The sequence below is a fragment of the Orcinus orca genome, chromosome X, assembly GCF_937001465.1.
Source record: "Orcinus orca chromosome X, mOrcOrc1.1, whole genome shotgun sequence".
In the NCBI taxonomy this organism is placed as follows: domain Eukaryota; kingdom Metazoa; phylum Chordata; class Mammalia; order Artiodactyla; family Delphinidae; genus Orcinus; species Orcinus orca.
Window position 1 is genome coordinate 13593265 of NC_064580.1, and position 24592 is coordinate 13617856.

Genomic DNA, 24592 nt, shown 5'->3' on the forward strand with positions numbered 1-24592 from the left:
ATGAGAAGCCCGCACACCACAACGAAGAGTAGCCCCCGCTCGCCGCAACTGGAGAAAGCCTGTGCGTAGCAATGAAGACCCAATGCAGCCAAAAATAAAATTTTAAAAATTTTAAAAATAAAGTTAAAAATAAATAAATAAATATTGACTAATTAAAAGTATGGTTAATCATCTGAAAGCATACTCTTAAAAAATATATCACACAGTCACCTGCTTCTTCTCTGTTCCTCTCTATTAAGCTCTCATTATTTGGGCAAATGAGAGAAAATCTATTCTTTGTGAGTCAGTAAATAGATTTGGGGGATGAGATGGGTTGATGGATGGATAGATGGAAAGAGGTGGATGGATAGGAGGATGGGTGGTTGGATGAGTGGATGGGCAGATGGATGGAGAGATAGTGAATGTTTGGGATGGATGGATATTTTTTTTACATACTGGTCTTTGCTACTAGATGCCCATCTCTATACTAGGTGCCTCAGTATTATATAAGTGGAATTTAAGACCTAACAGGAAAAGGGTAAGGAGAGTTTGCGTTTTCTTTTCCAGTATAAAAGCAAAGAATAAAGGTGGATTTAATGTTAATAGCATTTATATTACATGCCCAAGTTATCTTGTGTCTGCTGCAGTATTATTACTCAGTTTTATTTCTGCTAGAATGGGGCTGACAGAATAAATCCTATGGCCAGATGTGCTCCACTGTAAAGTGATCCTTCTTTGATTCCATAGAAAAGACTTTTCCTAAGTTTTCCCCTCCCTTGTGATTTGGAATGTGTAAAGAAACAGGAAAGTATTACATTAATGCAACCTTCCTGAAGTACAGATTCTTTGAATTCACTGCAAGGAATTTATGAGATAATGTAGTTTTCAGCCTTTCCTGACATCTAGAGCTGCATGGTCCAACATGGGAGCCACTAACTACATGTGGTTATTTAAATTTAGATTTAATTTATTATTATTATTATTATTTTGGCTACGCCACACGGCTTGTGGGATCTCAGTTCCCTGACCAGGGATTGAACATGGGCCACAGCAGTGAAAGCCCGGAATCCTAACCACTAGGCCACCAGGGAACTCCCAAGATTTAATTTAAATAAAACTAAAAATTCAGTTCCTTAGCCAAACCAGCCACATGTCAAGTGCTCAGTGCCACATGTGATTCTGCTGGACAGCACAGATACAGAACATTTCCATAATTGCAGAAAGTTCTGTTGGACAACGCAGAAGAAAGTTTGTTCTGTGCCTTGGCGTCCAAATCTCTTTCCCAGGATCCATGTTAGCTGCTTTCGTTCATTGAGGGTATCAGGAATCCCTCAGGCAAATAACGAATGCCTCCCAGCTGCATGGGCTCTTCCTGTCTGTAAAATATCTTCTATTGGAAGATGCTCAAAGATGAAGAGACAAGAATACAGGCAACCAACGCAATCACCAGTCACAGGCTTGGGGAATTTAGGCATCCCACTGATGAAGTTTTGAGACTTTCTGAAGAATACCTATGGGGTTCACTTTCCAGTCTGCGCTATGAACTTCTGTCTGATCCTTCCATTCTCTTTTGCCAGGCCCTCTTCCATCTGCCAGTCTATCTTTTTACCTTCTTATCTCAAAATTCACCAGAGCAAACACTGCTCTAGGTAAACTCTTATCGCCTCCCATACATGCTGCCTGACTTCTCCCCTCTTTTACTTCACTTCCCCCTCCCTGATGACTGAGCTGTTCCCTCCATCTATCCAAATGCTACCAATCTTTCAAGGCACAGTTCAAGCCCTTCTCTTCCATGAAGATTCCCCGACCCTTTGGCTTTCATTGATATTTTCCCCTTTCCTAAGATGCTTTTGCCTGTACTGTTCTTTAAATATCAAATTTATCCTACCTTGTATTACTAGGTCCTTTTTATAGATGTGTTTTCTACTTCCTTCATTATATGAGACGCTCCATGGGATCTGTGCCTGCTACAACGCCCAGGCCCACCTTACATCTAGTAAAAGGACAATAACTACAGCGTGGTTGATGTTTAAGCAGCGACAAGATGATAAAGTGTAGCAGCTACAAGTAGAAGTCATTCTCAAGTTCATACCCTTATACATGGTGTTCTGAGACTCAATTTCCAACATTGGGGGAAGGAGTTCCCCACACATCCAACAAGCAATTCTCAGAACACCAGCTAGGTGTCTGAGAATTCAACTCAATTCTGACACTATTAACCCAGAGGTAGCGTCGGATTTCACAGGTCGAGGGCTCAGTCCTACGAGACTTGCACCACTCGCCACTCCCACTTCAGATGCCAGTCACAAACCTGTGCTGACCATCTGGCTAAAAATCAGAGGTCCCCATGACCCCCTGTCCTCAGGTTCCATTAATTTGCTAGAGTGACTCACAGAACTCAGGAAAGCATGTTGCTTATTAAATCACTGGTTTATTGTAAAAGGGTACAATACTTTTATCCTCAGGAATAGCCAGGTGGAAGAGGTGCATAGGGCAAGATACAAGGAAAGGGAGCTTCCTGGCCCTCTCCAGGTGCCACTCTCCCTGCATCTCCATGTGTTCACCAACCCAGAAGCTCTCTGAACCTTGTCCTTTTGGGTTTTTATGGAGGCTTCCTTGCGAAGTCATGATTGATTAAACCACTGGCCACTGACAACTGATTCAACCTCCAGCCACATGCCCCTCCTCAGAGGTCTGGGGCTGGGACTGAAAGTCCCAGCCCTCTAATCCCAAGTTGAATCACTTGGTGACCAGCCCCCATCCTTAACTGCTTTCCTGAAGTCATTAACATAACAAAAGACACCTTTATCACTCTCAACACACTTAGGAAATTCCAAGGTGTGAGCCAGGGACTGGACAAGACCAAATGTATATGAGAAATATGTATTTGGTCATCTGAATGACCAAATATATATTTCTTATAAATCACAATATCTCACCTTGTTTGACACAGAGACCAAAAGAGGTGATGGAATTTGGCCTCGTCACAACAAATTCAGAGTAGAGTCACACAAGAACCCTGCTTTCCTCATTCCAAGTCCCAATTCCTTCAGGGAAACTGAAAACTTTTCTTCAGAAACCATCAAAACAAAGTCTGATTCCATTTCCCTTCTCTGGGCAGTGGGAGCTACTGATCCTGAACTCTTCTGTTCTGTGGAAAGATACCCTGAGTGATTCCAAGTTAGCCCTCTTCTGAGGGGATCACCCCAGTCATTCCAAAGCTCCTCTACTGTTCTAGAGCCCAGCTTCACTGATCCCAAGGAGACTGTCCATTTCTCACAAGGGAGGACAATTTAATGTCTCGTAAAGCAACTTTCCCAGGAAGTCTATCTGTTGAAGGAGTTTACATGAATCACCAGTCCATAAATTCTCTAGGGTATGATTTTTCTGAAGCATATGCTGCCTCTCCAGAAGGAAACTCAACTCCTGTGTCCCCATGGGGAGGGATCTGTCACAGCTGCTGGCCGGCTCTGGGAGTGCTCAGAGGGCAGGCGCAATGGGAGGGGGGGTTCCCAGCAAGACTCTTTGAGTTGGAGTGCTATGGAGATAAGGGCAGCAAAGAAGTCTGACCTTGTCTCTCACACATTGTCTTTTAAAGTGGTAGACTTTTATGTGATTAATTATCATTTTTGGCGACTTGAAATGCATGGAGGCGAGACAGGTCACATGCTTAATCATGAAACATAGAGCATAGACTGAAAGGGCTCCCTGGTGAGGTGTTTTGAACTGTGCTTCTCAATACCATCCTTTGAAAATAGACTAAATTTGCATTTTTGCACTTGTAAGTCCTCCTAGTGTGTGGGGTTTGCATAAATTCTCTCTTAATTAAAACACATGTTTTACAGAATAAAAGAAAAAATTTTTTCTTCATTCCTTTTTCTACTTCCCTGTAATAGATCAAGGGATCTTTTTTATTACAGTCATCTTTGAAATTCTGGTTATTAAGTATTGGATTAGTATCTGATATTTGCTGCTACATGAAATGATTTGATTTCCCTAGGAGCCCCTAAGAGGCTGCAGGTTCATTTTACACATTAAATGTCACCTTCTGTAGGAGGTCTTTGTTGGCCACTGAGACTAAAGTAATGACCAACGCTCTTCTATCATCCAGTTTCTTCTTTCAGGTTGATTGAGGTGTAACTTACACAGTAAACTTTTAGTCGTGCATTTCTATGAATTTTGACAATCTTCCACAGTCATGTAACCACCACCAGCACAATCAAGATATAGAACATCCCATCAGCCCCCCCAATTCTCTCATGTCCCTCTGTAGTCTATCCTCTTCCTCCACCCAGGAGGGAATTTTTTTTTCCACATCCAAACTTTCTTTAGTTTATAACCTCCATTACACACTAAGTTGTTCTTACAGAAAATAAAGCTCCTAGAAAAAGTAAAAGAAAAGAAAGAAAGAAAGAAAGAAAGAAAAAATCTCCTGGCAGCCACTGATCTTTTCCAAAATATATGAATGACATCATACAGTGTGTAGTTGTTTGAGTCTGGCTTCTTTCAACTCATGTTGTTGCATGTATCAGTAGTCCCTTCCTTTCTACTGCTGAGTCCATTGCATGGCTAGGCCACAGTTTGTTTATGCATTCTTCAGTTAATGGCTATTGGGGTTGTTTTCAGTTTTGGATGATGATGAATCAAGCGGTCATAAACATTCACATACAGTTTTTGTATGGATGTATGTCTCCATTTCTCTTGGATAAATATCATCCACTATAATCTTTTTGAGAATTATTTTGTTCATTTGTTTGTTTACTTGCTTACTCTCTGTCTCCTACCACTAGAATATAAGCTCAAAAAAAAAAAAAAAAAAAGAGAGGCTATGGCATTCATTAGCATATTCACTGACACTAGGACAGTCCCTAACCTGTAGTAAGTGCTTGATAAGTGTGTATTGAACACATGAATAGATGGATACATGAAGGAAGGAATAAAAGAATGAATGAATTCTGGTAGGTTCTACTATCCGTGTTGCTGCAAATGGCAAAATCTTACTTTTTTATGGCTGAGTAGTATTCCATTGTGTGTGTGTGTGTGTGTGTGTGTGTGTGTGTGTGTGTATATACCACATCTTCTTTATCCATCCATTGATGGACACTTGGGTTGCTTTCATATCTTAGCAATTATAAATAATGCTGCTGTGAAAATTGGGGTGCATGTTTCTTTTCAAATTAGTTTTTTGGTTTTTTTGGATATATGCTCAGGAGTGGAATTAATAGGTCATATGGTAGTTCTATTTTTAGTTTTTTGAGAAACCTCCATACTGTTCTCCACAGTGGCTGCACCAATTTACATTCCCACCAACAGTGCAGGAGGGTTCCCTTTCCTCCACACCCTCGCCAGTATTTGTTATTTGTGTTCTTTTTGATGACAGTCCTTCTGACAGATGTGAGGTGATATCTCATTATGGTTTTGATTTGCATTTCCCTAATGCTTAAGGATGTTGAGCACCTTTTCATGTGCCTGTTGGGTGATATGTTTTTCTATAGAGAAATTAGAAAGATACCTCAGTCTTCTCGCATGGTTGATTCAAATTGACTTATTATTAATGAGAGGTTAGAAAAGTTTCTTTCAGCTTCATAACTCATTATTGGTAATGTCATATAAGTGTTTAAGGTTATTATCAAATGTTTAAGATCATCTGAGAAAGACACTATCAAGTTTCTTTCCTATACGGGCTGTAAAATTTCACAGCATTTCACGTTTTCTTGTGCCTTGAGTAATCTTAAATACTCATTTAATTGATGACGCCCATTAACCAATTTGCCATGGATGTCTTTGCATTATGAATTTTAAGTTACCTTCATCAATGTTGGTATTTTGTGGGTATGCATGACATGAGTGACTTCGCACAAATGTATTTGCTATTTGTAACTTGGCTATAGGTTTCTGCCCTATAAACACAGACACTCTGATAACCTCAATTTTGCTGATATATTTGGTTTTTTTTTTTAATTAATTAATTAATTTTTTTTTGCTTCATTGGGTCTTCGTTGCTGCGCGTGGGCTTTCTCCAGTTGCGGCGAGCGGGGGCTACTCTTCGTTGTGGTGCACGGGCTTCTCACTGTGGTGGCTTCTCTTGTTGCAGAGCATGGGCTCTAGGTGCATGGGCTTCAGTAGTTGTGGCACGCGGGCTCAGTAGTTGTGGCTCACAGGCTCTAGAGCGCAGGCTCAGTAGTTGTGGCACATGGGCTTAGTTGCTCCATGGCAAGTGCGATCTTCTCGGACCAGGGATGGAACCCATGTCTCCTGCATTGGCAGGCAGATACTTAACCACTGTGCCACCAGGGAAGTCCCTATATTTGGGTTTAAATCTACCATTTTATTATTTGGTTTTTGTTGGTCTCACCTGTTTCATAATCCTTTTTCCCTCCCTTCTTGCTTTCTTTTCAATTAATTAAACATTTAAATTATTCTATCCTCCCCCCACCTCCTGGCATGAATTTGTTAATTATACAAACTCAATATTCTTTTAGGGGCTACTCTAGTCTTTACAACATGTATCCTTGACTTATTAAAATTTACTATAAATTAGAACTTTCCTACTTCCCAGACAAGGGTAATAGGACACTTTAACTTCATTCTAATTTCCTCCTGCCTTTTTTTTTGGTTATTGTTGTTCTATATTTCAACTCTATCCATTTAAACCCCACAAGACATTATGTTAATTGCTTTTACATACTTACATTTACTCACATATTTACCTTTAGATTTATTCCTGTATTCACCTTTTCTCGCTCTCCACTCCTTCCTGCATCTCTGTGACATCATCTGAGATTATTTCACTTCTGCCCAAAGAACGTCCTTAAGTATTTCACTTAGTGTAAGTCTAATGGGGATACATTTTATGGTTTCATTTGTCTGAAATTGTCTTTATTTAATGTCATTTGGAGAGGATAGAATTCTAGGCTGGCTGTTCTTGTCTTCCCCACTTTGAAGTTGCTATTCATTGTCCTCTGACTTCTGCTATGAAGTCAGATGTCAGTTTCATTGTAGCTCCTTTAAAATTATTGATTTTTTTCTCTTTGACTCATTTTAAGATGTTTCTCTTTATCTTTGGTTTTCAACAGCATTACTATGTTGCACTTAGGTGTGGTTTTCTTTGTATTTTTCCTACTTGAGATTCATAGCTTTTTTTTTCAACCTGTGGCTTGATGATTTTAGCCACATTTGGAAAGTTCTCAACCATAACAACTTCAAAGATTGTTTCTGCCCCATTCTCTTTTTGCTCTCCTTCTTTATGCTGTCTACATGTAAATAGAATAACTGCAGGTTAACTTAAAGCTTTTCAAGTTTTTTTCCCCTTTTGGTTGTTTTTGCTTTTATTGATGCAGGCGATTTCATACTTCAGTCAGGCCTCTGTGACTGGGAACTATTTTAAACACAATTTCAGTTCACCATTTTGCCCATACATTTCTATTACCTTTTCTGTGTTTTCCATCCTTCTGTCTCACCGTACTTCACTCTGGCCATTTTCAGCTCAAAAATTCTCTCCAGTTGTGTCTAGTCTGCTTCTGAAGCTTCCATTTAATTCTTAATTTCAGTTACTGTATATTGCAATTCTAGAATTTCCATTTGATTCCATCTTGTCGCCTAATTTCTTGAATTAGTCCCAATATATTGTAAAATCCCTCTTTGGTAACTCTAACTTGTGGAACGTCTATAAATCTGTTTCTATTATATATTTCTTCTCTTGTTTTTCGACCATTTTGTTTTCTCTCCCAGTATATGAGGCAATTTTTGTTTGACAACTTGATTTTGTATATGAAGAAGTGTAGATAATTTGGGGCTCTGGATAGTATTATCTTCCAGAAAAGATTAACTTTTGCTTCTTGTGGGCAGGTAGGAGGTGGCGGTGTATCTGACCTTGTCAGGGATTGAATAGATTGGAGGCTGGGCTTGGTCTTTGTGAGAACTGGTCTATTTCTGGTTCAGTGCTACTACTAGGATGTACCTCTTTGGGCATCTCAACTGTAAGCCTGGGGTGTTTACCCTGGCTTCTCTCCTTTGTGGGCCCTGAACTCCATTTATTATTCCCCTTCATCCTGAAACTGCTAGAAGCTCTTCTCAGCTCTCAGTTTCTCTTGGTGCTGCTTGAAATTTGGTAAATGCCTTAAGGGGAAAATGATGCTGAGTAATAGCTTCGTCTCTTTGCACTTCCTTTCTCTCCAGGATTTTGGCCCCTCAAATCCTTACTGCCTTGTTATTTCTCTGATGTTTTCAAAGGGATTTTCTAGCTTTTCATTTCTGGAGAGTTGGTCAGCAACAAGCTGGGTTGCCATTACCAGAAGTGGAAAATCCTGTACCACCTCTCTTAAAGACCTGATCTGCTGCCCACCGAGCTATCCACATCCCAGTTCCTCTAAAGAGGAGTCCAGAACTACCTAGTCAGACCTTTGAGATCAGCATTCAGAGAAATCAGAGAGATCAGCATCAGCATTTAATTGCTCAAATTAAATCAGCAATTTAGATGCAGAGAAATGAGCTCTGGCTAACCTCAAAGTAAGTCAGGAATCTCAGCTGAGGCCTGCGGCAGTGGACACTGCCAAGTATTATAGGTACATCAAAGCCTCTGGGATCTTTCAACTAGGCCAGGTCTCTTAGCCCCAATAAGCAGGAGCTAGAGCTGACATTTAGTTATGCAGTGATTGATAAAAGCTGCAATTTTGTGGGAAGGACAGCGCCAAAATGTTGCTAAGATACGCTTCTTTAAACTTCAGTTCTTTATTACTTTTTCTTTTTTTGTACTGTACCCAGACTAATTGGCCAGTGGTGATAGCTAAAGGTTACATAGGAAAGAAATAGGGAGAAAATGTGAAATGCGGCACATAAAGAAATTTATTTCCAGTGTGAGCAGAATTTACTGTGACAATAGATAATAGGTCCATGTGACTCACTTATTTCTTTGCTGTCTACATATAAATAGAATAACTACAGGTCAACTTTAAGCTTTTCAGGGTTTCTTTATTCTCTTTGGTGGTGCTTGTTTTTATTGTCAGGCAATTTAATACCAGGGTCAGGCCTCTGTTATGAGAACTACTTTAAACATAATTTTAAAACAATATAAAATTATGTAAAAACAAAATTACAGTAGTTTATCCGTGAGAACATATGGGAAATGCTTATTTATTTTAACATAAATGGCGGACAAAACAGATTGTTAAGAATTTCATTATCTTTTCCCTCTCCACTTTAAATGATTGGAAACATCACAGAAGAGCAGAAAAATCAGAATTTGGCATCTTTTCTTTCCTAGATTGTCAACAGAGGTGAAATTGAAGGTTAAAATGATGGCTTCAGGAATACATATATATACTACAAGATGAAGATAAATGTGGTCAGTATTTAGTTTTAAGCATTCTTCACTTGTGCTTTAAAAAGCCTGCAAATCCGAAGTGCTGTAGACAAATATAAGTGACTTGGGGATCCAGAGACGGAGGTTCTACTCTTGGTTTTCAGCTAACCGGCTGTGGGAACTCTGTGGGCACCAGTTTCCTCTTCTTTAAGTTAAGGAAATGGGACTTGAGGATGCCTAAGTTTTATATTCCATAGTTATATATAAAGCAGGTTTATAATCAAACATATTCTCATATGTCTGTACCATGATGACAGCAGGGCATATACCGACCTAGCATCATCTGTTCTGAGTCTTCCACGAAGGAGAATATACATGTGTGAGTATCATTCTCTTGTTCTTTAAGGACTTTACCTGGATGTATCTCAGTCCCTCGACCAGATTTTAAATCCTTAGTGGCCAGGGACTTTTATATCCATAGTGCCAAGGAGAGCCTGAGATACTAAATTAGTATTTAAATGTGCTGACAGATTGACTAAGTATCCTGAGCCATGAGTGTTTAATACTGGAAGACCAGTGCCAGAGGTTAGTGGCCTGTAGTCTTCACTATCACGAATTAATAAGCCTAATGGGCGGTTCAGTGTGAAATGCAAGACGGGCTTTCCTCTGTCTAAAGAAGGAACCACCAGCTCCAGTGTGGACAGGCAGAGAGCAACAGAAACGTGAGCCCTGGTCACACATTCAGTGCACATAGGCCAGGGACCGGGGAACCTTTTCCGTAAAGGGCCGTATAGTGGATATTTTTGGTTTTGTGGGCCATGAGGTCCCTGTTGCAACCACTCAACTCTGCCGTTATAGCGCAAAAGCAGCCATAGACATGATGTCAGCAAACGGTCATGGCTGAATTTCAGTAAAACCTTATTTATGGACACTGAAATGGGAATTTCGTGTAATTTTCACATGTTGTGAAGTATTCTTCTTCTTTTGATTTTTTTCCCCCAACCATAAAAAATGTCAAAACCACTCAGCTTGTGGGCCATATGAAAACAGGCAGAAGGCCAGGTTTGGCCAGCTGGCCTTAGGTTGGTGTCCCTGATATACAGGCGTGTACACACTTGCTGAGGTGGTCATTTAGCAGAGAGAGTTTCCTATTTAGATGGAGTGGGACCTAAGGGGATCCATGACCCCTGTCCACTTAGCCAGGACAGACTTCCTAGGGAAGATCATAAAGACAGATCATACAGCTGTGTGATGCTTTACGGTATGAGGCACCATCATATCAGGCACATTAGCTTTTGGATCATCAAAAAATTGAGAGTCAAGCCAACGTTTTTAAGCCACATGTCTTTTCCAGCATGCCTGGGTCCTCTGTGACACTAACAGTTGTTTAAATAAAGAAAATGAGAGTTTTAAACCCAGACTTAGCTGGGTTCCAGCTCCCATAGGAGGGAGTATCTTTTCATTATGCGCTCATGTAAGCAAGTCACCTTAAAATTGCTAAAAAGGGAAACTGTGCTCAGGGAGAATCATTTCTTCAGTACCCCCAGGGATTCTTCTGGGCTTGAAATGATTAGAGAAATAGGATGTGTTTGGGTCACAGGAGATCTCTTGGGAAAAGCCTAATAAGATGGTGTCCAGACTGATCTGGGGTAAGTGGACTTGAGAGGAGGATTTGGCTAGGAGCGTGGCAGCGGAGGAGTGGGTTATTTTGAGCATTGTGAACCCATTTCCTTACCTGCAAGTAAGACAATACGGGCCAGACAAATTGGGTGCACAGTTCTAGATTTTTAATTTTAATTATATATTTGTTCAATAAGCAAAATAGGCATAAAATGAACAAGACATAGACCCAACACTTAAGAAACTCAGAGTCCTGTGACCCAGGGTGCATGAGCCTTTTTAATTTCCAGGATGGAATAAGAGAAAATGTCACTGAGTGTCCAGGGCTTATGCTTCTCTTGACCTCTTCTGTACCTAGTACAGGACCGTGCAAAAGTAGGTGCTCAAGATATGCTTTTGATTATTAAAAGTGCTAGTTTTTGAGGAGTGGGGATGCTTCGCTTCATTTGGACGGGACGTGTTGCACTGGAGCTAATCCTAGGAGGGATCTGTGAAGGCAGGGGCGTTGTCCTCTAGTGACCACCAGGGCTCCTCAGAGCTAAATGGACATGGTGCCCAGAGAGGCCAGCTGGTATCTGCAGAGCGCCGCCTGCTGGCTAGAGGAGTCATGGGCATCTTGAGGCAGAAATGCTTAGGCTATAGACTCTAAAAAAGATCTCAAATTGTATGCTCTGGATTCTGTCCAAAAGACAAAGGAAAGTTGGAAAGAAATATATCAAAACATCACATGTAAGACTTATGGATGATTTTCTTCTTTTTTTTTTTTTTTAAGAATTCTCTGTCTAAATTTCTACAATGAACTGTTAACACTTTTATATTAAATTTTTTAACTGAAAAAAGTTGTTCAAATGAACTAACTTCCTCTATACCACCTTCCTTGACATTGTCTTTGCTGAATCAAAGCAAACTTTTCCAATTGGTTCTTAAGATACCCCCAAAATTTCATGGTGACACTTACAAACTCTTTTTCCCTCCCTCCCTCCCTCCCTCCCTCTCTCCCTCTCTCTTCCTTCTTTCCTTTCTTCCTTCCCTCCCTCTTCCTTCCTTCCTTCCTTCCTTCCTTCTATTATGTTTTGGAGGTTCACATTTAATAGAGCACTATTCATAGTAAGGATAAATTCAAAAGCATTGAATTTTGTTGAAGAGATGTCTGAGTTTGAGCTCTGATTCTTCTAATTGTCAACTGTGTGACTTTGGGCAAATTATAAGCCTCAGTTTTCTGATCTGTAAAAAGGGATAAGGGTATTTACTTTTCATATTTCACAGGACTGTTGTAATTTTTGTCATGGTGAAATGAAATAATGTGTTGACTTCTTTATGAAATGTTAGAATTCCCAGTCAAAAAAGTGAGTGTACCATTAGCATGATTGTTGTTTCTGTTCATAAGGGAGCTAAGAGAGTGTGGTTGAAATCTCACCTGATTGATGTTCTAGTGGACAGTCACTTGAAAAGTGTTGGGAGCTGTACCAGGCACACAATAAGTGCTAATAAGTTTTGGTTAAATAAAAATTGAAAAAGAAAACGAAACTGAGACAGCCTGCTTATACAGAAAGAGCTAATTATGGAAGTGGGAGTAGAACACGGGGCTCCCAGTCTCCCTCCAGTCCCTCTCTCTCCCTGTCTTGGGCTCCTTCACCACTAGCGTTTACCTCCGTGATGCTGGCAGGATCAGCCTTCTGGGCCAGGAGACCTAATAAGCTACAAAGTTGGGTCACCATATCTCCACGTATAAAACCTCTCACAAAAGGTTATTTAGATATAGTGCTCTTAAATTTTTATAATTAGCCACAATGACTCATATGCCATGATGGTATTTTTGAGCTTTAATGATTCTTATTTTGAAATTAAAAAAAGGTAATGTATTTTACTGAGATAATTTAGAAACTTAGAAATTCTTTTTTTTTTTTCACCGTACGCGGACCTCTCACCGTTGTGGCCTCTCCCATTGCGGAGCACAGGCTCCGGACGCGCAGACTCAGCGGCCATGGCTCACGGGCCCAGCCGCTCCACGGCATGTGGGATCTTCCCGAACCGGGCACGAACCCGTGTCCCCTGCATCGGCAGGCGGACTCTCAACCACTGCGCCACCAGGGAAGCCCAGAAATTCTATTTTTATCCCCAATAATTTGAAGTGTATTTAAAAACTGAAATTGTCTCATTTTCTGTATATGTTTGATAACTTAACTGGACCAGGGGAAGAACTGACATACTGGATGCGGTTGGTGGACCCCAGAGGTCACTTACAGACCTGGGCTTCCTGTGTTTCTCTGACCGAGGGTGATCCTGGCCAAGGGAAGGTGTGCGGCAGGCCGGAGTGCCCTGAATTAATACTGCAGGACAATTCTCGACCAAAGAGGGATGGGAGTCGGTGGGTAGACACACCAGCCTCCTCGGCCCTTGGTGGCAAGTTCTGGAATGTGCTCACCACAGTCTCTCAGGGGGTCCCCAGCTGGCCTGTGCTCCAGTTGCCCTGTGTGGTACCCTATATTGCCTTTCATCCCCTCCCTGTGCCACTTCCCCACTCCCTCCCTGTGCTTCCGGAGAGCCCCTCCCAAATAAACTACATGCACCTAAATCCTTGTCTCAGGGTCTGTTTGGGGGTGAATGACAATTTATATAGACAATTAATTACCCAGAGTCTACTATACCCTCCACGCTAGAGCATGGGTGATTTTTTTTTTCTGTCTTTGTGATTTTTTTCCCGATTCTCTGTGTATCTTCTATGCCACGCAGTAGAGTAAATGCAGGCTGCGTAACTATAATTTGAGATGGGATTTATAAACGTTCTTCAAATTTTTTGGCTCATAAATTGCTGAGGGCTTCCCTGGTGGTGCAGTGGTTGGGAGTCCGCCTGCCGGTGCGGGGAACGCGGGTTCGTGCCCCGGTTCGGAAAGATCCCACATGCCGCGGAGCGGCTGGGCCCGTGAGCCATGGCCGCTGAGCCTGTGCGTCCGGAGCCTGTGCTCCGCGACGGGAGAGGCCGTGGCAGTGGGAGGCCCGCGTACCGCAGGAAAAGAAAAAATAAATAAATAAATAAATTGCTGAAAAATTCTAACAAGTTATAAATATGTGTTCCTCTCTCCGTAACATTTTTGAGGAATGGCCTTCGAACAACTTGTGCCAGGATGTTTGCACACCTACTGAAATTTAACTGGGTTACTGCTTTCCTTTGTCGTTTTAAACATACCCTCTGGCAACTGTAATATTTCATCCTGTTTATACCCCTTCTGATGGGCTCCTTACAGGATTAGCACTGAGCTTTGGAATTACATCATCCTGCTGAAACCCAGTTTGGGCCCAAGGGTCAATAGTTGCTCAACTCTTTCTGCCAAAGCACCATCAGATGTCCAACAGTTGCCTGTGTTTGTCTTCCCATTTTATACCTCAGCTTCTACATCCCTCAGAGCCCTACACTTCTGAAACCTTCCCCATGTCATTGGCTCTTTCTCTAGCCTCCTTCCAGCCTTTGGTTTTTAGTCCTTCCCTGATGCCTTTTTACCTCTGCTCCAGTGTCTCACTGAGATGGCCTCTTTAAGCCCTGAGAGTTCTGAATATATGAAAGAGTCCAGACCTCACTCTTGGCCTCAGGCCACAGAGAACTTCAGGGTGTATATATGGGGGTGAAAATGCAGGAGATTAGGTATAACAGACTCAAGGAGGAAGAATAAAAATTTTGTGTCTGTCTAGAAAGACACTACTTTCCCCATGGCTGCAGCAGGCAGGGAAGAGACACTCTGATCCTTTCTTTGGTTTTCTTCCTTAGTTCCAATACCAGTAAAGGGGAGCAGAATTTGCCCCAAAATGTGCCTCATTGGCATAAGGATAATTTTTGACTTTTTTTTTTTATTCTTTAAGAAAATAGCACAGGGACTTCCCTGGTGGCGCAATGGTTGAGAATCCGCCTGCCAATGCAGGGGACACGGGTTCAAGCCCTGGTCCAGGAAGATCCCACATGCCACGGAGCAACTAAGCCCGGGTGCCACAACTACTGAGCCTGCTCTCTAGAGCCCGCGAGCCACAACTACTGAGCCCACGTGCCACAGCTACTGAAGCCCATGCGCCTAGAGCCCATGCTCCGCTACAAGAGAAGCCACTGCAATGAGAAGCCCACGCACCGCAACAAAGAGTAGCCCCTGCTCGCCTCAACTAGAGAAAGCCTGCGTGCAGCAATGAAGACCCAACACAGCCAAAAATAAATAAATAAATAAATTTTTAAAAAGAAAATAGCACATATAGGAGAAGCTCTAAAAACTGAGTAGAAGTTACCCTGTTATAGGAAACATTTACATTTATAAGGGAAATCTCCATTTGTAAGGGTGTCTCCCTTTTGGTACCAGGAAAAAGAGGATGACTCTAAATCTCTAGAAACTTATCAATGTAGAAGGCATGGACTGAAATCTGTAGAATGAGCTTGTACTTTACTGTTCTTTGCCTGGTAACCTCCTAGGACTGGCTCCCCCACCCACTTCTTTTTTTTTTTTTTTTTTTTTGCGGTACGCGGGCCTCTCACTGCTGTGGCCTCTCCTGTTGCGGAGCACAGGCTCCGGACGCGCAGGCCCAGCAGCCATGGCTCGCGGGCCCAGCCGCTCCGCGGCATACGGGATCCTCCCGGACCAGGGCACGAACCCGTGTTCCCCGCATCGGCAGGCGGACTCTCAACCACTGCGCCACCAGGGAAGCCCTCACCCACTTCTTTGGTCTTTAGCTGAAGATGGTATTTAAGGTGATGGCTCGGGTCTTTTCAGGGAGTTACTCAGTTTTCCTGGGTCTCTCCCATGTTGTCAAGGAGGTATACACGTTATTAAACTTCTGTTTGTTTTTCTCCTGTTAAGCTGCCTTTTATTGTATGGGGTCTTAGTCAAGAACCTAGAAGGGTAGAGGGAAAATGATTTTTCTTCCCCTACACTAGAAAGCCCAGGTTGCCTGGTCAACCACAGGACCATCATTATAGGAAGCAGTAGGGCCTGGTGGTAGAGGCTTAGGGGAGAGCCTGCATGGGCTCAAATCTTGTTTCCACTGCTTAGCACTGATGGCCATGGAAAGCGTACTTCGCATCATTTCCCTCATCTGTAAAAGAGCAATAATACTAGTACCTGCCACATATTATTACTACTAGAACTGTTGTGAGGATAAAAAGCAACATTTTAAACAAAATTCATAGCTTAGTTACCTGATCCACAGGAAGTCTCCAATAAGTTTTAGCCATTATCATTGTTGTTGTTTTTAACAGAATCAATCTAATTGAAACCCAGGTACAAAATTGTCCTGTTCCTCCACAATCTGTTACAAGAAAGAATCCCCACATGACACTTACAGAGTAAGCCTTTGAAGAAAGTAAATATTTAGAAGTCTAACTGCCTGCATCCATTGTACCCCAAATGTCTCTTCCATCTGCTGGATGGAGGAATAAACAAAAATACTTTGATTGGGAAACAGAGCCTTCCTTACATAATCAGAGGTAGAACTCTACATACAGGAAGGTCATCTCATTGACGTGAATCCATACTAAAGAGCAAATGACTGATACACACGCCCTTCCTCAAAGCAGGGAGACAGTGGGCTCCTCCAGGGGGAGAACACAATGGAGGGGAAATTTTGATTCACAAAGGTGTAACTTCAGGATTTTACTCAGAGGTGGTCCTGCGTGGATCCACGATCTGTATCTGGATCTCTCTGAAGAAAATAAGAAAAAATAAGAGTACGCTTTGTAATGTGGATCTTGATCCTCTGTCTTGGTCTGAGTTTTAAGCTCCCCTCTTCCGGAGACAAGAAGGTCTTCACTGCAGACCCTTAGAAAGCCCCCTGAAACCTTAGCTAAATTTTCTGGAAAGTGTGTTCTGGGACAATGGACCCCAAAGTGGAGTTCACTTCTACTTATTTTGATTTTTATTTAAAAATAAGGATGAATTAAAAGTTAATACTGTGTAGTATCCAAATTGAGGCTCAACCTGTCACTGAGTCCACGTCAGAGGGTCCCTTGTCATGTGCAGCTCAGGCAGCAGGAGTGGGGTTCCCGCCATGTACAAGTCTCAACAGTGACCTTACTCTTCCCTGCACTTTCAGCTAATGGAGAGGCATTACAGACTGACATCTGCTTGTGCATAATCTAGTTTTAATTAACCTCCCTAAATGAACATTAGCTTAAAAATATTCCTGCCAAAACAAAACAGAGCAAAACAAAACCCCACAGATTGTAGATGATACTAAAATTGCAACTCCAAGAGAACAATATGAACATAGCAGAGAAGACACTTCCCTCATTCCTGGTAGAGTCGCTAATCAGATATGACACATTCAATCCCATTGAAATTATAATTATAATAAAGTTTTTCCCATGACAACAGCATTTACTGTTAATAAAATATATACCACATTATTTTAAGATTATTATTTTACTACTTGCTCGTCTTTTAAAAATTCTATATTTTAGAGTAAGTTTTCTCCCCAACCTGTTTATGAACTCTTGTGTAATACCCACCCACATTCCACAATGAACATTTCCTAGATTTTGTTCTTACTCTCTTTGTAGCACATATATATGTAAAGTATATAATAATTATATGTCTCTCTAGTATATATATTTGTCTGTTTGTTTTGTTTTATTTTACTGAACTCTGGAAAGTAAGGTACAAACATCCTGACCTTTCACTTCTAAGTACGTTTGTGTATTTCCTAAGAACAAGGACACTCTTCTACATAACCCCAATGCTGCTATCATACCTAATGAAATTAACAATAATTCCTTAATACCAAGTAATGTGTAATCCATGATCAAATTTCCTCCATTGTCCCCAAAATGTCTTTTATAGCTTTTTTTGCCCCCTAAATCCAGGACCAAATCAAGGCATATGCATTGCATTTGGTTATTATATCTCTTTTTTTCTGGTTTTATGATGACATAATTGACACATAACATTGTATAAGTTTAAGGTGTATAACAATAATTTGACATAGGACATATTGTGAAAAAGATTACTTGTTATATCTCTTTAATCTCCTTTAAGGTAGAATAGTAGCTCCCCTACATTCGTCTAAAACGATGATGTTGACTGTTTTGATGAATCCAAGCCAGTTATCTTGTAGAATGTGCCAGAAGTGGATTTGTCTGATTGTTTCTTCAAAGTAGATTCAGGTTAAAAATTGGAGACAAGAACACTGCATAGGCAATGTTATGTCCTTCCCGTTGCATTGCATAGGAGGCACAGGATCGCAGATTGTCCTGCTATCGGTGATGCTAAGTTTGATCAGGGCCACATTATGAATTTCCTGGGCCCTTTCACTTTTACCTTCATGGGATCCTTTCGCCATAAAACATATAAAAAAGTATATTTTATAGTTGTATTGGCACAAAGATAAATAAAATCCAAGGTGGATTATGTTTATTTTTTTCCTGATTTTAAAAGAAATTAAAACATTTTCCCGAGCCTCTAAAGTTATCATGGGCCCCAGACCCGTGCCTGCCTAATGGAGAAGTTCGCCCTGGGTTTGACCCCTTGATTAGAGAGGTGACCTCTGGACCTCCCCAACATAAAGGTGCATTTTCCTTTTGTAATTAAATAGTAATCTGTGGGGAAACTCTTTGAGACTATGTGTATATCTTGTTCCCCGAAAACCACTCCCTCAGTGGTTTTACTATTTTTGCTTGAATCAGTTATTACATTGAAGGTTGCAGGAATTATGTCCTGTTCAGGGATGAGAATACTGAGGTGCAAGGAGTCTGTGATTTGTCCAAGATCACAAAGCTAGTGGGTAGAATCACCATTAGGAACTAGGTGTCTCTGCTCCCAAATTCACATTAGAGCCCCAAGGAAACTGGAGTACATTAAGAAGGAGTGAAAAAGAGCATTGGAGTTATTTGGCCCAGAGAGAAGAACAGAAAAGGATGACTATAATCTGTTACATAACTAAAGATAACAGTTGATGGGTACCAAGGACCAGCAAACTCTCCATTTGCAGTGTAATAGCTCAAAGGAGGTAAGACTCCATTGCTCTGGACTGCAGTCATTTTACAAACCAGCTAATAATTGCCTCACATTTCTTCAGAAAAGTTCTTGGCATTATTCTCAGGAGGAAATAAAGCCAATGTTTAATAGTCTTGTCAAATCTTATTAGATATTAGGATTCTAATTTAAATGCTGACAATGTGTCAATTACCCTAGAGAACATTTAGTTCATTTCGTTTTCTCTTCACCTCAGGCCTCTCCAGGTAGCGTGCATTAGGATTGTAATCGAGGTTTTAAAATATTGTTGTTCAACAATTCCTACAGACTTCGGTAGGTAATTGTGAACAAATAGGGGCTGAAATGCTGGATCCTTAAAACTAAACAAACTGCCCGTGTTTGAATAAAAGACATACCTTTCTGTGGGCAAAGGTTGCCAACCCTGGGTGTGGAAGCCAGCTACTTCTACTTGCCAAGAATCCCTTTGACACGTTAATCTTGCAGAGAGAATGTTTTGGACCTTTCCGGTGTTTGCATAAGAAAAATGAAGCACGGATGCTTTCAGAAGTGGGAAGCAATTGTCTTTGGCCCCATATTGTCAGAGGAGTGAATTGGTCATTCTGTGGAAGAATGACTCTTACTAGGTGTGCGAAAGTGAATCTGCTGTCGCTTATTTATGAGAAGTTGAAAATAAAAGACACATCTGCAAGTCCCATATTATTAATCTTAATTGATTAGCAAGTATTTGCTGAGCCTCTACTTTGCAATAAGTGGTAAGAGGAACAGGGGACCTGGAGCATTTTCAGTGATACAGAAAGAAGAGAAGAGGAGAAGATATAAGCTTCTGACCTCAGGAACTTACGAGAAAGTCAGGTAGAAAAGACATGCCCATGGAAAGCTAGCAAGCAATTCAAGGTAGTGCAGAGTAAGCGTAACACGAGAAGAGTAAAATTAGACAGGTTGGGAGAAGCAACGGGAATTATCGAGGCCTAGATTGATCAGCAAAAGCTTCAAGATGATACTTATAAGCTGGAATTTGGAAGGACAGCCTTCAGATGAATGGAGACTCTGGAATCAGGCATGACGAAAGGGCAGAGGCAAGAAAGTGATGGCGAATTTAAGAATAGGACACAGACTAGTCTCTCTCTTGAGTACAATCGAAAGTTGACAGCTCTTTCTTTCAAAGGACCGGAAGTGGGGGATAATCTATGCGAAATGATCCTGGAAATAAAATCTGATGATGGCTTTAAATGACCACCATGTCTAATTGTTCTAAATAAGGCTCTTTTGTTGACAAAGAATGGTTGCCACTTAAACTAACTCAAGTGAAAAGGGAACGGGAGAATTGTAAGATTATAACAGAACACCTCTTGGACATTCAAAAGTAATTTGTGGGCCAGGAACCAAGGACCCTCTGTACGACTTAGAGCCACATCATCTCAGCTTCTTCTGCTTTTATATCTGCCTCATTCTCTTTGTCTCACTCTACCTACTTTGCTTATTCATCTTGCACTGATCCCTTCCTCAGCATCATAATATTTTATTGCCATCATCTACGATTGACTAACTACATCCTCTCAATTTTTCAGTTTAAATGCTTAAGAGAAAGAGAGACTCTTTGGTAGTTGGCCAGGCAGTTTATCGGCTGGTTTCGATTATTATTGGCTGGTATCCATCCTAGTCCAACCAGTCATCACTCTTAAACGAGAACCGCCCAGTGGGGTCTCCCTTCATTGGGAGCTCCAGGCAGAGCAGCCCAAACCAGAAGATATAGACTGCTATGTTCCAAGCTCTATAGAACCATTAGACTTCCAGGGAACAGTTGGTATGTTCCGTACACATTTGGGAAATGGCTGGTCTATTTTTCTATCTCTAGGAAGGATTTCCCCAGAGCTTTCTTCTTAAAGAGCTGTACTATCCTGAAAAGAGCTGGTCCCAAATTGAATATTGACTTCACCACCTCTGAAACCATCTGAGCTTCAATTTGTTGCCTGTAGAGTGGGGATAATAGCACCTACCTGTTGGAGTTGTCTGGAACATAAATGAGATCATTTCAATGCTATTCTCTGCTTGGCACAAGGCAAGAGCTTAGTAAACGGGATTTCTGTAATTTCTTTGCTATTTTATGAATATTTCATAATAGAAAACTGTTGGCAGTGCATTTTTACTTATTTTTTAATTGTAAAAATGATATATGAATATTTTAAAGCAAACCCTACACATTATATTATTTCACTGATAAATATTTTAGGGTGTGTTTTTGTTTTGGGGGGTTTTTTTGGGCTGCGTTGGGTCTTCGTTGCGGTGCGCTGGCTTCTCATCGCAGTAGCTTCTCTCGTTGTGGAGCACGGGCTCTAGAGCGCAGGCTCAGTAGTTGCGGCACATGGGCGTAGTTGCTCCGCAGCATGTGGGATCTTCCCGGACCAGAGCTCAAACCCGTGTCCCCTGCGTTGGCAGGCGGATTCTTAACCACTGCGCCACCAGGGAACTCCTAGGGTGTGTTTTTAATAAATAAAGATTTTTTAAAAGCACAGAACCACAATACCACTATTATACCTAATACATTAAAGATAATTCCTTGATATCACCAGTACTAAATCTATATTTGATTTTCTTCAATAGTCTCAAAAATATCTTTTTATGGTTGTTTGGTTTGGATCAAAATCCAAAAGGAGTCTACATATTGCACTGATATCAGTCAGTCTATAAACCATTTTCTCTGCTCTTCTATGCCATATATTTGTTGAAAAAATGGGGTCATTATTCCTGTAGAATTTTCCAGTTCAGGATTTGACTGACTGCGTCATCTAGCAGGTTCTTCTATCCCCACATTCCTTGAAAACTGGTACATAGATCTAGAGGCTTATTTAGATTTAGATTCAAATTATTTCTCTGGCAAAACTATAAAAGAAATATTTTATACTATCTTTTATGTTTTAAAAGTTGTGAATTTGAAATAGTAGCTCAATAGTTCCCATGGCATTTTGCACTTAGGAATACAAGACTCCCAAGAGAGAAGGAGGTAAGCCATTCGCTCTGGTTTCTGCTTCATGCCTGAGGGAATCACCTTCCCTTGGAGAGTTAATGGTACTTGTGACTGCTATCTGCCAGAAAATGTACATGGAAGTCATAACTACCAGTTTATCTCTAATGGATTTATCAGAGATATCTTTAGTCATATACATCTCTGGCTGAGGATATTCACATATCTTTCATTAAAAATATCAATTCCGGGGGCCTCCCTGGTGGTGCAGTGGTTGAGAGTCCGCCTGCCGATGCAGGGGACACGGGTTCGTGCCCTGGTCCGGGAGGATCCCGCATGCCGCGGAGCGGCTGGGCCTGTGAGCCGTGGCCGCTGAGCCTGCGCGTCCGGAGCCTGTGCTCCGCAACGGGAGAGGCCACAACAGTGAGAGGCCCGCGTACCGCAAAAAAAAAACCCGAAAAAACAAACAAACAAACAAACAAACAAAAAATCAATTCCGGGCTTCCCTGGTGGCGCAGTGGTTGAGAGTCCACCTGCCGATGCAGGGTACACGGGATCGTGCCCCGGTCCGGGAAGATCCCACATGCCGCGGAGCGGCTGGGCCCGTGAGCCATGGCTGCTGAGCCTGTGCGTCCGGAGCCTGTGCTCCGCAACGGGAGAGGCCGCAACAGTGAGAGGCCCGCGTACCGCAAAAAAAAAAAAAAAAATCAATTCCTTGACTACATTCTAAACTAGGAATTAAAATGTTTGAAATGACTAGTGACTAGAGAAAGCACCACAGGACAGTAGAACCTCCTTTGAAATTTTTTTTTTAATAAGTGTTTTTTTTGTTTTGTTTTTTTTGCCATGCCGTGTGGCATGTGGGATCTTAGTTCCCAGACCAGGGATTGAACCCGCCCCCCTCCCCTGCATTGGAAGCGCGGAGTCTTAATCACTGGACCGCCAGGGAAGTCCCTGTAATTGTTTTAAATGCACTAATACAAATTATGGACGGAAAAGCAAACCCGGGTACACAGAAGCAGGACTACAGTGTTGTTCTGGAGTGTTGGGGATATCTGATAAATACTCACCTTTTCTCCCCTACCTGAAGTGGGAACAGAGAACTAGATATAGAAATAAGACAGATGACAATAAAAATAATTACTTCTATATCTCATAAAGCTGTTTGGAGAATGTGACCTAGGTGCCCAGCAATAATGAACTTGCAGACACTCTGATCTTCTAAATTACATATGCCACTCCCCTTGTCAGGGACACTTAGATAAGCACAGGCCTCTCTAAGCCCAGTGCACATGCTGGGTTCTTTTTCCCAAACTCACCACTCAAAACTCACTCCCCCTTCCCTGGAGGGTCGCAGAAAGTGAGCGAGAAGTCAGAGTGCAGCCAAGAGTGGTAACTCAATGGAGGTTTGATCAACATGGAAATAAGTGGAAATAACTGTTCCTTTCTCACTGAAGTCCACTATATAAAAGAGCATCACAGGCAGAACCCAGTGTCAGCACAGCGTTTTCAACAATGAACACCCTCACATTTAGGTGGTCCCAACGCATATCACCTTCTACACTATAGCAGCTCATGTGCAGTAGAACAAATGTTTGTGCCGTGTGTGTGCAAATCGCAGTGCTGGCAGATACCAAGATAGAAAAAGACCCAGTCTTTGCCCCCCAAAGGCTCATCCTCTAGCGGGTTCTCAACAGGTGGACCCAAAATAAGTGTGTGGCCCACTGTGCTAGGCGTTGTGTGGGGAGTTGTAGCAGGCATGGAGATGCTCTGCTCAGACCTCCCTTGAAGGAAAGACTTGCTGTTCAGCTCTCAGCTCCTTCTGGGTCCACTTCACGTTTCAAGCTATGGTCATGCTCTTCTTGGGCAGCTCCTGCCTAGTGACAGAACCAGGTAGCAACTGAGGTCACCTTCTTTTTGGGTGGCCCCAGCCAGTGACCAAGCCAGGTGGTGATACAAGGGCTTGGCCATTTCCACCAAGACAGGACCCCTTCATTGGGCAATCTTTGCTCCTGAGCTTCCCATTGGGCTGGTGTAGGGCGACCAGCTGTCACCGTCACTGGGACTGAGAAGTTTCCCAGGGCATAGGACTTTCAGTGCTAAAACTGGGAAATGCCCAGGCAAACTAGGATGGTTGGTCACCTTGGCTGGCGTAGACCTTGTCAGATCTGCATCAGGGTCTGACAGCTCCCTCTGCGCAGTCCTGCCTCCTTCCCTTTCCCCACAGGTGTTCATCAACAATAAACTCTGTGTCCTCCTGACTACATCTCAATGTCTCATTCCCAGAGCACTCGACCCACGACAGGGGCACAGGTAGCACAGAAACCAGGAAGGACCTAAATATTGCAAGAGAAGATGAGGCTGAAAGAGAGGGGGCGGGGCGGGGAGATTCATTTGTTAATTACAGGGATGCTTCTGTATGTGACTTTTTCAGCGGACTATTTGTTCTGCAACCTTTGAAAAAGAAAAGAGGCTTATGTAAATACTCAGTGACAAAAGGTTTCCTAAACTGCATTTGAATACTCAAAATGAAGGCTTTGCCAAAAACAAAACAAAAAAAAAAGCCAACCTTCTTGTTCCAGCATCCTTTGTTAAACACGCGTTGTTATTCATTTCTGTGATTTAAGAAGAAAAATAAATGGAGCTTCAGGTATTCTGAGAAGTATTCTTAAAATCAAGAAAGAATGTGGGCAGAATATTACTGCAGGGGGAAGGGAGCAGCACCCTTCAGGGCCAGGACTAGGATGAAGTGAGCCAGGTACTTGGGGT

The 24592-nt window shown here is 41.9% G+C and overlaps 1 protein-coding gene across 1 annotated transcript in view; it reads left to right on the plus strand.

The window, feature by feature from the left end:
- GRPR (gastrin releasing peptide receptor) overlaps nucleotides 1-24592 on the plus strand; it is a 277275-nt gene that overhangs the window by 244010 nt on the left and 8673 nt on the right. The window lies entirely within an intron of this gene.